Genomic DNA, 14299 nt, shown 5'->3' on the forward strand with positions numbered 1-14299 from the left:
CTAGAAGAAAACATAGGAATAAAGCTCCTTAACATGGGTCTTGGTAATGACTTTTTAAATAATATATCTAAGTCACAAGCAAAAGAGCAAAATAAGTAGAGCTACATCCAACTAAAAAGCTTCTGCACAACAATCAAAATCAGCAACAAAATGAAAAGGCAATGTATAGAATGGGAGAAAATATTTGCAAATCATATATTTGAAAAGGAATTAATATCCAAAATGTATAAAGAACTCATACAACTAAATTGAAAATAATAATGATAACCCAGTGTAAAAATGGGCAAAGGACCTGAATAGACATTTTACCAAAGATGACATATGAAGGGCCAACAGACATGAAAATGTGCTCAACATCCCTAATCATTAGGGAAATGCAAATCAAGACCATAATGTGGTCTTCACACCTGTTACGATGGTTATCATCAAAAAGACGAGACAGAACAAATGCTGGTGAGTACATAGAGAAAAGGAAGTCCTGGTAAACTTTTAATGGAACTATACATTTGGTACAGCCACTATGCAAAAGAGTATGGAAGTTCCTTGAAAAATTAAAAATTGAACAACTTTAAGATACAGCAATTTCACTTCTGGTAATGTATTCAAGGGAAAAAACACTATGTCAGAGAAATATCTGTGGTCCATGTTCACAGCAACATTATTTATAAGAGCTACAACATGGAGGTTACACACATACCTCTAAGTGTATATATACATTTATGTGTATGTATATAGCAGAATATTATTCAGTCATAAAAAAGAAAACTCTGCCATTTGATACCATATGGATAGACCTTGAAGGCATAATGCTAAGTCATATAAGTCAGAAAGAGTAAAACAAAGACTGATGCGATCTCACATATAAGTGGATTCCAACACCGACAATAACAAAAAACCCCAAGCTCATTGAAACAGATAGAAGATTTGTGGTTACTGGATCAGATATGAAGGGCTAAGGGAGGAAAATTTAGAGGAAGGTGGTCCAAAAATACCAACTTCCAGTTATAAAAAGATTAAGTGCTAAGGGTGCAATGTCCAACAGGATCTTGACAGGATCTAGACAGGATCTGGAGTGCAATACTGGAAACGTCAGATGTTGGTTGAAACAGGAAGTCCAATCTTTGTCCTTTCAACATTCCAACCATCCCACTTTAATGCATGTGCTTACATCCAAATGTCCACTGACTGATGAATGGATAAAGAAGGTATGGGGTGTGTGTGTATTTTTTTTACTTACCATTATATATACATATACACACACACACACACACACACACACATACATATGTATACACGTATGTATGTGTGTGTGTGTGTATATATATATAATGCTAAGTGAAATGTCAGAAAGACGAACACCATATGATTTCACTCACATGTGGAATTTAAGGAACAAACATGGGGGCTGCTGTCTGAGGTACAGGAAAAATGTTCAGAGAGTAAGTTCTAAAGTATTCTAATAACAATGGGAAAAAAGCATTTTCTTCTTTTTTCTACATGTATATGACATGATGACCATTTTTTTTTTATCCATTTCACAATATATATTATGCGAATTGTTATACTGCATACCTTAAACTTATAGCTCAGTGAAACTGAGAGAAAATGAATTATTTAAAAATAATGGACTAGACAAGTGGGTAATGAATTTTGAGAACCTATAACCTCTAGGTCACTTTACAAACTCTGATTTATTTAGTCCTCACAATCTAAAATCAAAATTGTACTGATCAGAATTATAGAAATGGAGCTTGTTAATTTGTGTTTCTGCCAATGTTCTGAGGTATTCTAATAAGTATTTGGAAAAGCTGAAAGCAGTATGTGTTCATATAGTTTATTAATTCATTCAGTAACCATTTAATGACTGCTAACGTAGTTGCAAATATGTAGAGCTAGGGGGCTCCTAAAGTGAAGGAAGTGATATTGAAATGTTTGTCTTCAAGAAGCTCATAACCTACCAGAAGAGGGAAGGCATGCAACTGCATATCTCTCTTTAGTATTTGGGATGCCCATTGTGCATCCCATTTGTCTGGTTGGATTTTATTTTATTCTACTCAAATGAGCAACTTAGCCTGTTTCTGTTTCATTGATGCTAGCAGAAGACAGGAGACCTCTGGTTTAGAGACAAAGGATTTTTTAATCATGCATTGCATATCAAGCAGCATGAGCATCACGCTTGTGTCAATTCCTATTGCCCTCCACCCAAGTCCAAGGGGGTGATGTAGGGAGCCCAGATAGATTTAGTAGGTGTGCACATTTAGTAGGTATGTTACAGCAGACGAACATTGAGCTTAGGCAATCTACCACTTACATAGTAAGTATACTTCAAGTAAGCCTGGTAAAGTAAACAAGTAAGCCTAGTAAACAAGTCTATTGTTTATCATGGAGGGAGATATCACCTCATCTCCTAAAGCTGCTCTCTGTAACACAACCCTGAGAAATAGCTGCCTTAAGGACCAGTCACAGCCTTCCATCTTGGTATACCAGTAAGATATGCAGGAATGCAAGAGACCCATGAAGGATTCTCTCACAACGCTAGAGAGGATCTAGAGTGCAATACTAAAAATGTCATATGGTGGTTGTAACAGGAAGTCCAATCTATGTCTCTTCAGCGTTCTAACCATCTCACTTTAATGCATGTCCTTATACCCAAGTGTGCATGGACTGATGAATGGATAGAGAAGGTATGGTGTGTATATATTTATGTTTATGCTTATGCTTATGTTTATGTTTATTTTACTTAGCATTATATATGTATATATATATTATCTATGTATATAGCATTATATATGTATATATATATTCTATATGTGCATATATATATATAATGCTAACTGAAATAAGTCAGAGCAAAACAAACACCATATGATTTCACTCACATGTGGAATTTAAGGAACAAAACAAGTAACATGGGGGGCAGAGAAGAGAGGCAAACCAAGAAACAGACTCTTAAATATAGAGAACATATTTATTATTACTGGGGGGGGGAGGAGGGCAGGGATATGGGTAAAATGGGTAATGGATATTAAGGGGTACACCTGTCATGATGAGCACTGGGTGTTGTATGTGATGAATCACCAATTCTACACCTGAAACTAGTAATATACTATAGGTTAACTAACTGGAATTTAAATAAAAACTTAAAAATATATAATACATGTTCTTACAGTCTCCAAGACAAGGGAAGAATCCAGTTTGTCACCACCTATCTGAGAGTTCTGGTTGTGAAATGTGGGTTCTTAATCTAAGGTAGAAAATATACAAGGCACAGTATATCCATAGCATTAAGTATAGTAGCAGAATCTCATTTCTGTGTTCCCAAAGCTAGCACGTGTTAACCACTGTGTTGAGAGATCCCAGCCAAAGACTCAAATGTTTTCAGGGCTGAATCTATTTTGTCTTACGCAGCAACATATACAAGTAACAACCTGCTTAGTCAGAAAAGTATAATGGAGTATTAAATAAAGGTGGAGGCAGGGGTTGACTGGAGGTTGGGATAGAGCAAGCTCTGGAGTCAGCAGAACCAGTTACTACCAACAGAGAATCCTAATTCTAAATTATTAAAAGTTAGCATATCCACCAAAGTTCAGGCAAACTGCTAGCCTCAATCTCAACCCCAAGCACCAAAGTAGATGGTTCTCAAAAACCCTGCAAGAAGGTGATGCAATTCTCAACAATCTCTGGGATGCTTTCCCCCAGTATCTCAACTGCTATGGATGATTTGTGTCCCCTCAAAGTTCTTATATTGAAGCCTTAACTCCCAATGTGATGACATTTGAAGATGAGACTTGTGGGAGATAATATTTAGATGAGGTCAAGAGGGTAAGGCCCTTAGATGGGATGAGTGTCCTGATAAGATGAGAGATCAGAGCTCATTCTCACTGCATGCCCCCATCCCGCCCCTACAACAATGTGAGGACACAGCCAAAAGGCTGGTGTCTACAAGGCAAGAAGAGATTTCTTAACCAGGACCCAACTATGTTTGTACGCTGATCTTGAACTTTCCAGTCTGGAACTGTGGGAAATAAATGCTGTTGTTTAAGCCACCCAGTCTACAGTATTTTGTTCTTGACGTCCAAGCTAAGACATCAACCTAGAGCTGCACAGTGAATTGTGTCTTTCCTTATAGCTCTGGCTGCTTCTGCCTATGAAGAATTAACAGCCACTTCTGTTCACATTCCAAATAGCATACAAGCGTTTCACGTGGAGAAACTTTAACCCAGGGCCATGCAATGAAGGCCATTCTGGGAGGTCTAGTTCTAGCCTCTTCTCAGTGATAAAGGGAGTGGTTATGCTGCTGTGGTTCTAACAGATAATCCAATCAAACGGGATTATTAATCTAACAACCAGATCATGTAAGTGCCATATGGATGTTATGAACTAGTGATATGAAGTTGATAGTGATATAGGAGATAAATGTACCTTTGACCCACCCAACAGCTGGATTAAGTGGAAACGTCCTAGAGCAGCGTACATGGTTCCAACTGGGATGGACCCCACTCAGTAGGCTCTTTTCATCAGAAGGACAGCTTCTTGGGCAAAATTAGAGACACTGCTAGAACTATGAGGATGGGAGAATCTTTTAGAGGGTTCCCAGAGATATAAGGGCACAAAACAGGGGATGGAATTCTGCAGGAGGCTTGGGTACTTCACTGGCAGGTAGCATCAAGTATCCTCAAAATATTCATTCAAAAATTAAGTATTTGAGTTATATTCAATGATACATTTAGAAAATTAAATCTATTCCAGATGATGAAATGAAATGAAATAAATACTTTCCTGGGGTTGGTGGAAAATGATGTTGGAACAATGGTTTAAAGGAGTTTAGAGAAGCCACTGATGACCAGGTTGAGGAAAGTAAGTTTCAGACTGTGGGTGTGCAGAAAACAACTTAAGATGACAAATGGAGGAATGGTGCCAAATGAAGAGGAAACAGAACTGAGGTAGAAAATAAGGTAAAAATTAGGCTACTGTGTTATTTAAAGTACATGATAATCAACGTCTGACAGGAATGTTAGCAATAAAGAAACAAAAGGGATTCCTGGTTGACATTGTGCAGAGAGAATCAGAACAGCTTAGTGACATGGAAAGATTTAAAAACAAAACACAAAATTTTAGCATGTTCTTCATCTATTCTCAGAGACTTGAATGCACTGAGAGCAGTCTAGTGCCTTTCCTAGTCACTGTTGATCTTCAATTTCAAATTCTCCTAACCATAATCTTGGCTACATTTAAAAAAAATTTTTTTTTAAACAATTTTTTTGAGAGACAGAGCATGAGCAGGTAGAGAGAGAGGGAGACACAGATTCCAAAGCAGGCTCCAGGTTCTGAGCTCCCAGCACAGATCCCAATGTGGGGCTCAAACCCGTGAGCCCCCACGAACTGTGAGATCAGAACCTGAGCTGCTGACCTGAGCCACCCAGGCGCCCCAATTTTGGCTCAATTTTTGAGAGGATTCTCCTTTGAACAGAAGATGGAAGCAGAATAGGCAGGTAGCATTTCTGCCTTGTCACTGATACCGCCTCCACCCGAGTCTTAAGCCTATGCTTGATCATCTCTAGATCTGAATATTACTAATGAATCACTTTGTATTTTCTCTAATTTTCTTCTCAAATTACATTTGATCCTTCATTCTTTAGAGAGTAACTATTATATGCCAGACATTATACTAGACGTTACTTATGTAAATATTAATAAGGCATGGCCCTGCTCACAAGAGGCTCACATTCTGTATGCCAGATAATGTAATAAATAATATTTAAAAGGTGGACTGTTGGTACAAAGCATAAGTTAGCAAAATGGGCTAAGTGATGGGCAGCTTGGGAGGTTTAACAGAAGTGATTCTTAAACTTACCTTAAAGGAAAGACAGGATTGGTCAGGTAGGCAAGGTTGAATGAAGAGAAATCCAAACAGCTACAAAGCAAAGACCAAAAGAGGACCATGGTTTTAGATGTAAAGCGTTTGCACACTTGACATTTCAGGTACTTCTTACATACACAACTCTAATTTCCAAAGGGAGAATGACATTTTCAGATTAATCAGGGTAAAAGAAATCGATGTTTCTGAGTGGATTAACACTTTTATGAATCATTCAAAATGTCTACATATTAGATGTGTCTATTGTTTGGAACCACATGGCCTCAAATAGTTTTTGGCTTGAGTCTATTGCAGAGTAGGGACACCTTAATGTTATCTTCCTATTTTGGGAAAACAGAGAGCTCAGCTCAGCTGAGATGGGATAGGCAACAATAATACATGATTTCTTTTTTTTTTTTCCTTTTTTAAAAACAGACTCTTTCAACAGAAAGCAATTTTAGCTGGTTTTCATTAGGCAGTTTATGGTTGTTAAATCTAAACCATTATTCTAATTTTATTACCTTCTTTGGATGCCATTTCTAGAATGCCACACTTGATGTCATTTTAACTTCGAGAAGTTTACATTAAATCTAATACGTATTTATTTAGTTTTGGTCTTTAGTTCTATAGCTACCTTCTTTAGGGTCACCACAACTAAACCACAAAATGTCAACCTTGTTAATAATGAGCTAACTGTACTCATTTACCTTGGTTTTACTTCCATCTTTTCGTTCTTCATGAATGTCCTTTTAAAATCAGATGTCATCAGAGATCTGACTTTATAACCAAATTGCTTTCTGTTATTGTTTCTCTTTTCCCCCCTCTTTTTTCTGTATACTTTGAAAGTTGTTTTAGTTTGTCCCTCTTGGACTGTATTACATTCTACATTCTCTATTCATAACCTCATAACACATTTTTTCCTTAGAGTTTCTATAAATATATAATAATGTAAAGACAGAGTACTCTGTATTACTATAATAGTTTCTGAGAACTGCCAAAAAAATAAAAAGAGAAAGAAAAGGTACCACAAACTAAGAGGCTTCAAACAGTAGAAATCTATTTTGTCCTGATTCTGAAGGGCAGAAGTCCAAAGTCAGGGTATCAGAAGGACTGTGTTTCTTCTGAAAACCATAGGGGAATCTCTCCTTGGTTCTTTCTAATTTCTAGTGGTTTGCTAGCAAACTTTGGGGTCTTTTGGCTTGAAACTGCTTAAATCTAAGCTCTGCCTTCTTTGTCACATAGGATTCTCTCTGTATTTCTCTCTTTCCATGGCCATCTTCGAATAAGGACACCAGGTATGTTGGATTAGGGGTCCACCCTCTTCCAGTAGGACCTCATCTTAAATTATATCTACAATGATCATAATTTCAAATAAAGTAAGATTTGGTGTTACTGGAGGTTATGACAGTACTCATTTTTGTGTGAGACACAATTCAAACCCCTAACAATTACCGAGGCTCAAGACCATGGGCTTTGGAATGAAACAGTTGTGATATCAAACCTATCTTCTATCACTAACTAGAACCTCAGTCTATTTAACCTTCCTATTAAGATTTAGTTTTTACGTGTATAAATTGGTGACTATGTACCTCAAAAGTTTTTAAGAATTAAATAGTTAGGAGGGACAAAATTAAACATCCTTTTTTTGATTAAAAAAAACAGCTCTTAAATTAGGCATAAAAGCAGTTTATTTCAACACAATAAAAGCTGTATGTGACAAGTGAACATCATACTCAATGGCAAAAGGTTCAAAGCTTTTCCTCTAATATCAAGAACAAGACAAAGGTGCCCACTCTCACAACTCCTATTCAACATATTACTGGAAGTGCTAGCCAGAGCAGTCAGGCAAGAAAGTAATAAAAGCTATTCAAATTGAAAAGTAAGAAGTAAAATGGTCTCTTTTCACAGATGACATTATTCTATATATAGAAAATCCTAAAAGCTCAACCAAAAATCTGTTAGATCTAATCAACGAATTCAGTAAAGTTGCAGGATACAAAATTAATACACAGTAGTGTTTCTATATAATAACATCAGTAGTGTTTTGATATACTAACAACAAATTTTCCAAACAAGAAACAAAGAACTCAATCCCATTTATAATAGCATCAAAAAATACAATGAATTGCTTAGGAATAAATTTACCAAAGAAGTGAAAGATCTCTACTCTGAAAACTACAAGACACGGATAGAAGAAATCAAAGAAGATACAAATAAATGGAAAGGTATCCTGTGTTCATGGATTAGAATTAATATTGTTAAAATGCCAATACTGCACAAAGCCATTTATAGATCGAATACAATCCCTCTCAGGAATCTAAAGTCAGGTTCTTTTTCCCCCCTGTCAAAAAAAAAAAAAAAGTGCTTCTAAAATTTATATGGAACCATGAGAGATCCCAAATAGACAAAGAAATCCTGAGAAAGAAGAACAAATCAGGAAACATCACATTCCCTGATTTCAAGCCATATTATAAAGTTATAGTCTTCCAAACACTATGGTACTGGCACAAAAACTTACAAAGAGATTAATGGGACAGACCTGAAAGCCGAGATATAAACCTAAGCATAAATAATTGATTAATATTTGACGAGATACTCAATGGAGAAAACAGTCTCTTCAATAATGGTGTTGGAATAAATGGACCTTAAAAGAACAAAACTGGACCTCCAAAAAATGAATTCAAATGAAATCAAATGAGTTCAAATGAATTCAAATGAATTAAAAATTTAAATGTCAGACCTGAAACCATAAAAATTCTAGAAGAAAACATAGGAATAAAGCCCCTTAACATGGATCTTGGCACTGGTTGTTTTGACAGGACACCTAAAGCACAAGCAACAAAAACCAAAATAGACGAGTGGGAAAATATCAGACAAAAAAGCTTCTGCACAACAACAGAAAGCAACAAAGTGAGAAAACAAACTAGGGAGTGCAAAATATATTTGTAAACCAAATATCTCTTAATGTGTTAATATCAAAAATATAAAAAGAACTTTTACAGCTCAAAAATAACAGTATCAACAATAAAAATAAACCAACTAAAAAACAGCTAAAGGACCCGGAAAGACATTTTTCCAAAGAAGATATACAAAAGACCAATAGACCTAAGAAAAGATGTTCAACATCACTAATAATTAGGGAAATGCAAGTTAAACCACGAGATACTGGTATACACATGAAACAAAAATAATATTGTACTTTAATTATTCTTTAAAAATCACACAGTGAGAGATCGCATGCATGTTAGAATGGCCATCATCAAAAAAAAAAAAAGATAACAAATACTGACATGAATATGGAGAAAAAGGAACCCTTGTGCACTATTGGTAGAATTGTAAATTGGTACAGCCACTATGAATAACAGTACATAGGATCCTCAAAAAATCCCAAAGAGAACAACCATATAATCCAGCATTTCCATTTCTAGGAATATAGCCAAAAGAAATTAAATATTTTGTCAACAAGAGCATCCCTGTGTTCTGTGCAACATTATTTACAATAGCCAAGACATGGAAACAACCTAAATATCCATAAATGGAAAAGTGGACGAAGAACTTATGGTATATGTACTCAATGGAATATTATTCAGCCATAAAAAATGAGGAAATCCTACCATCTGCAGTAACACAGATGGCCCTTGAAAGCATTATGCTATGTGAAACTAGTCAAAGGAAGACCAACAGTGTATGACCTCACAAATGTGCAGAATATAAACCCAACAAACACAGAAAGACAAAATTCACATTCATAGAAAAAGACAGCACATGTGTGGTTAGCAGATACAGAGAAGGGGGAGAGGGAATTGGAGGAAGGCAGTCAAAAGGTGCAAACCTCCAGTTGTAAGATAAGGAAGTACTAGGCATACAAAATCCAACATGATAGCTGTGGTTAACACTGCCGTATAGGATGCAGTAGAGCTGTTAAAAATGAATCCTAAGAGTTCTCATCACAAGGAGAAAAAATTTTTTCTTCTCTCTTTTTATGGTATCTACGTGAAGGGATGGATGCTAAACCTCTCATGCTAATCATTTCACAATGTGAATCAAACCATCATGCTGTGCAGCTTAAACTAACAGTGTTAAATATGGCAATTATTTCTCAATAAAAATGGGGAAAAACACTTCAAATTAAAATAATAAAATAGTAAGGAGAAGACAGAAGAGTCACCAACTTTAGCCTTTGCTGTATCATCTGTTGGAGTTCAGATATTCTGGTAATACCTGTAAAAAGGATGAAAAGAACTAAAAACTACCTGCATGGAGTGCTCAGAAGCCTCCAGGGCAAGAACTCATCCCAAGGGGAGAGAAAGCGGTCAGTGACCAACTTGCTTCCATATTGCACACTTATCAGAAGGGAAAGGTTATTCTGAGCATAGTCTCATGTCAGACTGTCAACGGCTAAGTGCCATGGATTGCTATCTGGGTCCTAATGGAGAGAGAGGACACGGAGTTAAAACCAAAAGGACATTTTGAGTAAACTTTTGGGTATGGTGTTAGAAAGTGGTTCAATTCCATTCTTTTTTGAATCTTTATGTCATACACCCACAACGAAGAGAACATTGTCTTCCAACTATACTCAAATTAAAAACTACAAAAAAAAATAATTTTTTTTAAACCAAAAGGACAATTTCAATGAAAACTTTTAAACCCTGGTACACAACTTATATTATTTTGGTATGCCTCCAACAAATTTTTAAACAAAATGGTGGTACAAGGCATTCTATTCAAAATTGACCAAGTTACTGTGAAGCTTTGGAACTTTGAGGCCACTTTAACACCTGGTGGCCACAAATGTATCGAGCCTCAGCACGGGTAACAAAAATGCAACAGTCCCTGGAAAATACCAGGGACAGCCAGCCACAGTGCTGGTAGAGAAGGGTTATTATTATGCCCATTTGATACATGAGAAAAACCAGCAACGTGTAATTCGAGATCGCCAAGTTAGCACACAGAAGAGAAAGCGTTTTAACAAAAGCAGTGGGATTTCAGGAGGGGAGACTTCTCTAAAATGCATGTTAACAACTAAGTCTAGTATAGAGGTCAGGGATTTTTTTTTTTTCTGTCAAAGTTCAGATGGTAAATATTTTCCCTTTGGAGAGCTTTATGGTCTCTGTTGCAACTATTTAACTTTGTCATTGTAATGTAAAAGCCGCAGTGGACAATATGTACAAATGGGCATGGCTGGGTTCCAATAAAAAGCTTATTCCAAAAACTGAGTCTACCAGATTTGGCCCACAGGCCACGGGTTTGCCAACTCCTGTCTTCTTTTAACTGAGGTGGCAAATTGTTGGTTCAGCCGGGAAAACATGGCATATAGCAACAGCATTTAAGCCCAAATCACCTCTTTTGCAACTTTGACCTTTAACCCTTGTAAAATGCTCTATGTTAGTAATCGGCACTGATTTGTTTCACCTAGTAAGACTAGGCTCCTTTGGTAGGAAATAGAAACAGATCCTTGATGTGAGTTTTCCATAATAAATCATTAATTTTTGCACCTCTTTTGCTGTACCTGTTCATTGCTTGTGTGCTGCTTCCTTACATTTACCCTCATCTTTCCTGACACCTGTACTGGCCAGCTTCTCTTTCCCTTGTACTTCTAAGCTACCTTTTAATTATTTTCTCTAAATCTGTGACTTTCTTCTCCATTTGCTGTTCCTATTTCCCATATACAGTTGTGAACGCAACACATTTATTTATCCCTATAACCTCTATGTTTCTGTGGACACCACATAAATTCTGCAAACACTTCCAGTGATTAGAGAGTTAGCATTGGGTGGGTAAACTCTTAAAAGTTCAATGTTGTTCAAAAATTTAATTGTGTTAATACAGGGTAAAGACACGGAGAAAGAGATCCAAGATGAAACAAACAAACAAATCTAAAGTAAAAGTAAACTCACCACATTCCTCCAAGAGACTTGTATGCTAGCCAAAGGGACGTAACTACCACTGCATGCACCACTTTCTTTCAAAGGAAAGGGAGGAAGGAAAATAAGGGAGGGAGTGGGTGGGGCAGGGAAGGGAGAAAATGACAGACACCTGGAGAAATTTCCCGAACCGGTTCTGTAGTTAGTTTATCAAAGAGCTGACCCTTAAACTGAAATCTGCTGATTTCACTAAGTAGGGTTTTTTCTACCTACCAACAGGTGGGAAGAGAAAGAGCATTTCTAAAACGTTTCTTCTCTTGAGCTAACATATTGCATCATTATTCCTAGTTCCAAAAACTCCAGCAAAATGACTGGGGCTTCTTCCCGTATCTGCAAATATAAGGATTAGAGTTGGTTACATCGTTAAAGAAAGTCCAGTTTTAAAGACTCTTCTCAAATCAAGCATCCTTTTGTCTTGCTGACTTTCACCTACAAAAAATTTCAGGGCGAGCTAAATCTGTTCTTTGTCTTTCTACCTATAAGTTGAATTTTCCCAAAGTACAATTCCAAAAATGCCACTTTGCTACTCAGTGAAAATACGTTTAGAGGATCCTCACTGCTTCCTCATACAGGTATTTCCTAATCTTCATATTTTGCTTTTTTTTCCTCCTACAACTCAAATAAATAAAGCATTTCTTTATCGCCCTTACTATTATCTTGTCAACACCCTTGTACTAGTTTACCACGGCTGCACTAATGAAATACCACAGATTGGGTGGCTTAAATTACAGAAAAGTATTGTCTCGCAGTTTTGGAGGCTAGAAATCCAAAATCAAGGTTACCAAATTTTCAGAAGTGTATTTGAAAGAATTTTTTGTTTTTGTTTTTTGTTTTCTGAGGGTTGTGAGGGAGAATCTGTTTGAGCCTCTTTCCTAGTTCCTGGCGGCTGCTGCCAATATTCCTTAGGTGTGGCAGCATAGATCCAATCTTTATATGGCATTCTCCCTGTGTCTCTGTCCAAATTTCCCCCTTATATAAGGACACCAACCATATTAGATTAGAGCCCACCCTAATGAGCTCATCTAATCTTGGATACATGGGCAAAAACCCTATTTTCAGATAAGGCACACTGTAAGGTACTGGGGGTTAGGACTTTAATATATGAATTTGGGGGGCGGGGGAGACACATAAACCCATAAAAACCCCATTTGTATTTCCAGGCCTTATGCAAAAGCAATGTCTCCCATTAAACGTTTCCTTAGCCTGGCTGAGAGAGCATTTTCCCCTGCTGAGCCCTTTCATGATAATTTCGACCCCTTACTTGACGACAGATTTCTTGAAAGAGAGATTGTATTTTTCTCCATTGGCTGCTTGATCCCCAAAGTCAATCATGCTGTTTGACATGCAGTAGACCTTCCAAAAATGTTTGCTGAGTTGAAGACAAGGTTTCCTTTCCCTAGAGGTGGAAAGGATTTTCATGTGGCTGGGACATCCGGCAAAGGCTCTGCATCTTCTAGTACACAAGGACTATGTTGAAATACTGATTTTGTCATTGATGTCTGTGTATCGCCTGATGATGTTACTTAACATCTTGTAAATTTCTCTCCCATTTCCTCATTTATAAAGCATGCCCTGTCACCCATGCCTTAAAGAATGTGACTGAAGATTGATTAGTACATACCACCTCCTAAGCAATGGCAGCGGGTCCTACTGTTGTGTCGGGCGGCTAGAAGTCCAAAGTGCGGACACGTTTTTTAAAACTTGCAAGAAGATGTAAAGAATTTAGCATGACTGTAGCAGAAAGGCCTCCGAACCCACATAAAGAAACCTTGTGAGCCAGATTCAAGGAAGAGGAAAAAAAATAAGGGACACTTTGTATAACATTAAGGAAACAGTGGTCACCAGTGGTCAAGGCAAACAGGCAGCAATTGTGCCGAATTAAGCTACAGATCCTACCTTTGACTTTTTAGTCACGCCACACAATTAGCCAGAAGAGCCATTTTCAAATATCAAGGGCAATACAAATACAGTTATTATCATCACTCACTCTTCAAAGCAGTGACCTTTACTTTGGGCTAGTTTCTTTGGCAAGGAAGTTTGGCACGAAGCTACTAAAGTAACATTAAACAGCAAAAATCTGTTCCTGTAACTACACTCTCTTAACGGCAATTTAACAAAACACCTAACTTCAGGCTCAGAGGTAAAAATGCTTAAGATAACCCACCTGAGAGTCCCAGGAAGCATATTTATCAAAACGAGTTAAAGTCACCTTCTGAGTAATTGCTGTGGAGGTGTTTTAGCACAGCAGACAGGCACATTTTCTGTGGGTTGAGCGATTGATCACTAAGTTCTAGTAACAGGTGCATCTTGTTTCTGGGGCCTTGAAACATGACAGCCTGTAGAAAGACTATTAAAATCGCTTTGCTAACAAAGAAAAATCAATTGTTCTCCACAAGGAGGTGCCCTCCAGCACAATCAATATACAATAGTACAATGCTGGGCTGTAAAGCCTGTGAGCAGATTTAAGCTTTTGATTAGGTAAAAGGTGGCTGTTTTTCATCTCTGATGGACTAAGTGA

The 14299-nt window shown here is 37.1% G+C and overlaps 1 long non-coding RNA gene across 1 annotated transcript in view; it reads right to left on the reverse strand.

Moving 5' to 3' along the window:
* Positions 1 to 14010, reverse strand: part of LOC123383892 — a 76054-nt gene extending 62044 nt beyond the window's left edge. The window contains exons 1-2 of the long non-coding RNA XR_006594247.1: positions 11755 to 14010; positions 5855 to 5914 (exon numbers count right to left, since the gene is read on the reverse strand). This is a non-coding gene — a long non-coding RNA (uncharacterized LOC123383892). The remainder of the gene's footprint in view (positions 1 to 5854; positions 5915 to 11754) is intronic.
* Positions 14011 to 14299: the final 289 nt, after the last annotated feature.

The sequence above is a fragment of the Felis catus genome, chromosome A2 (assembly GCF_018350175.1).
Source record: "Felis catus isolate Fca126 chromosome A2, F.catus_Fca126_mat1.0, whole genome shotgun sequence".
Lineage (NCBI taxonomy): Eukaryota > Metazoa > Chordata > Mammalia > Carnivora > Felidae > Felis > Felis catus.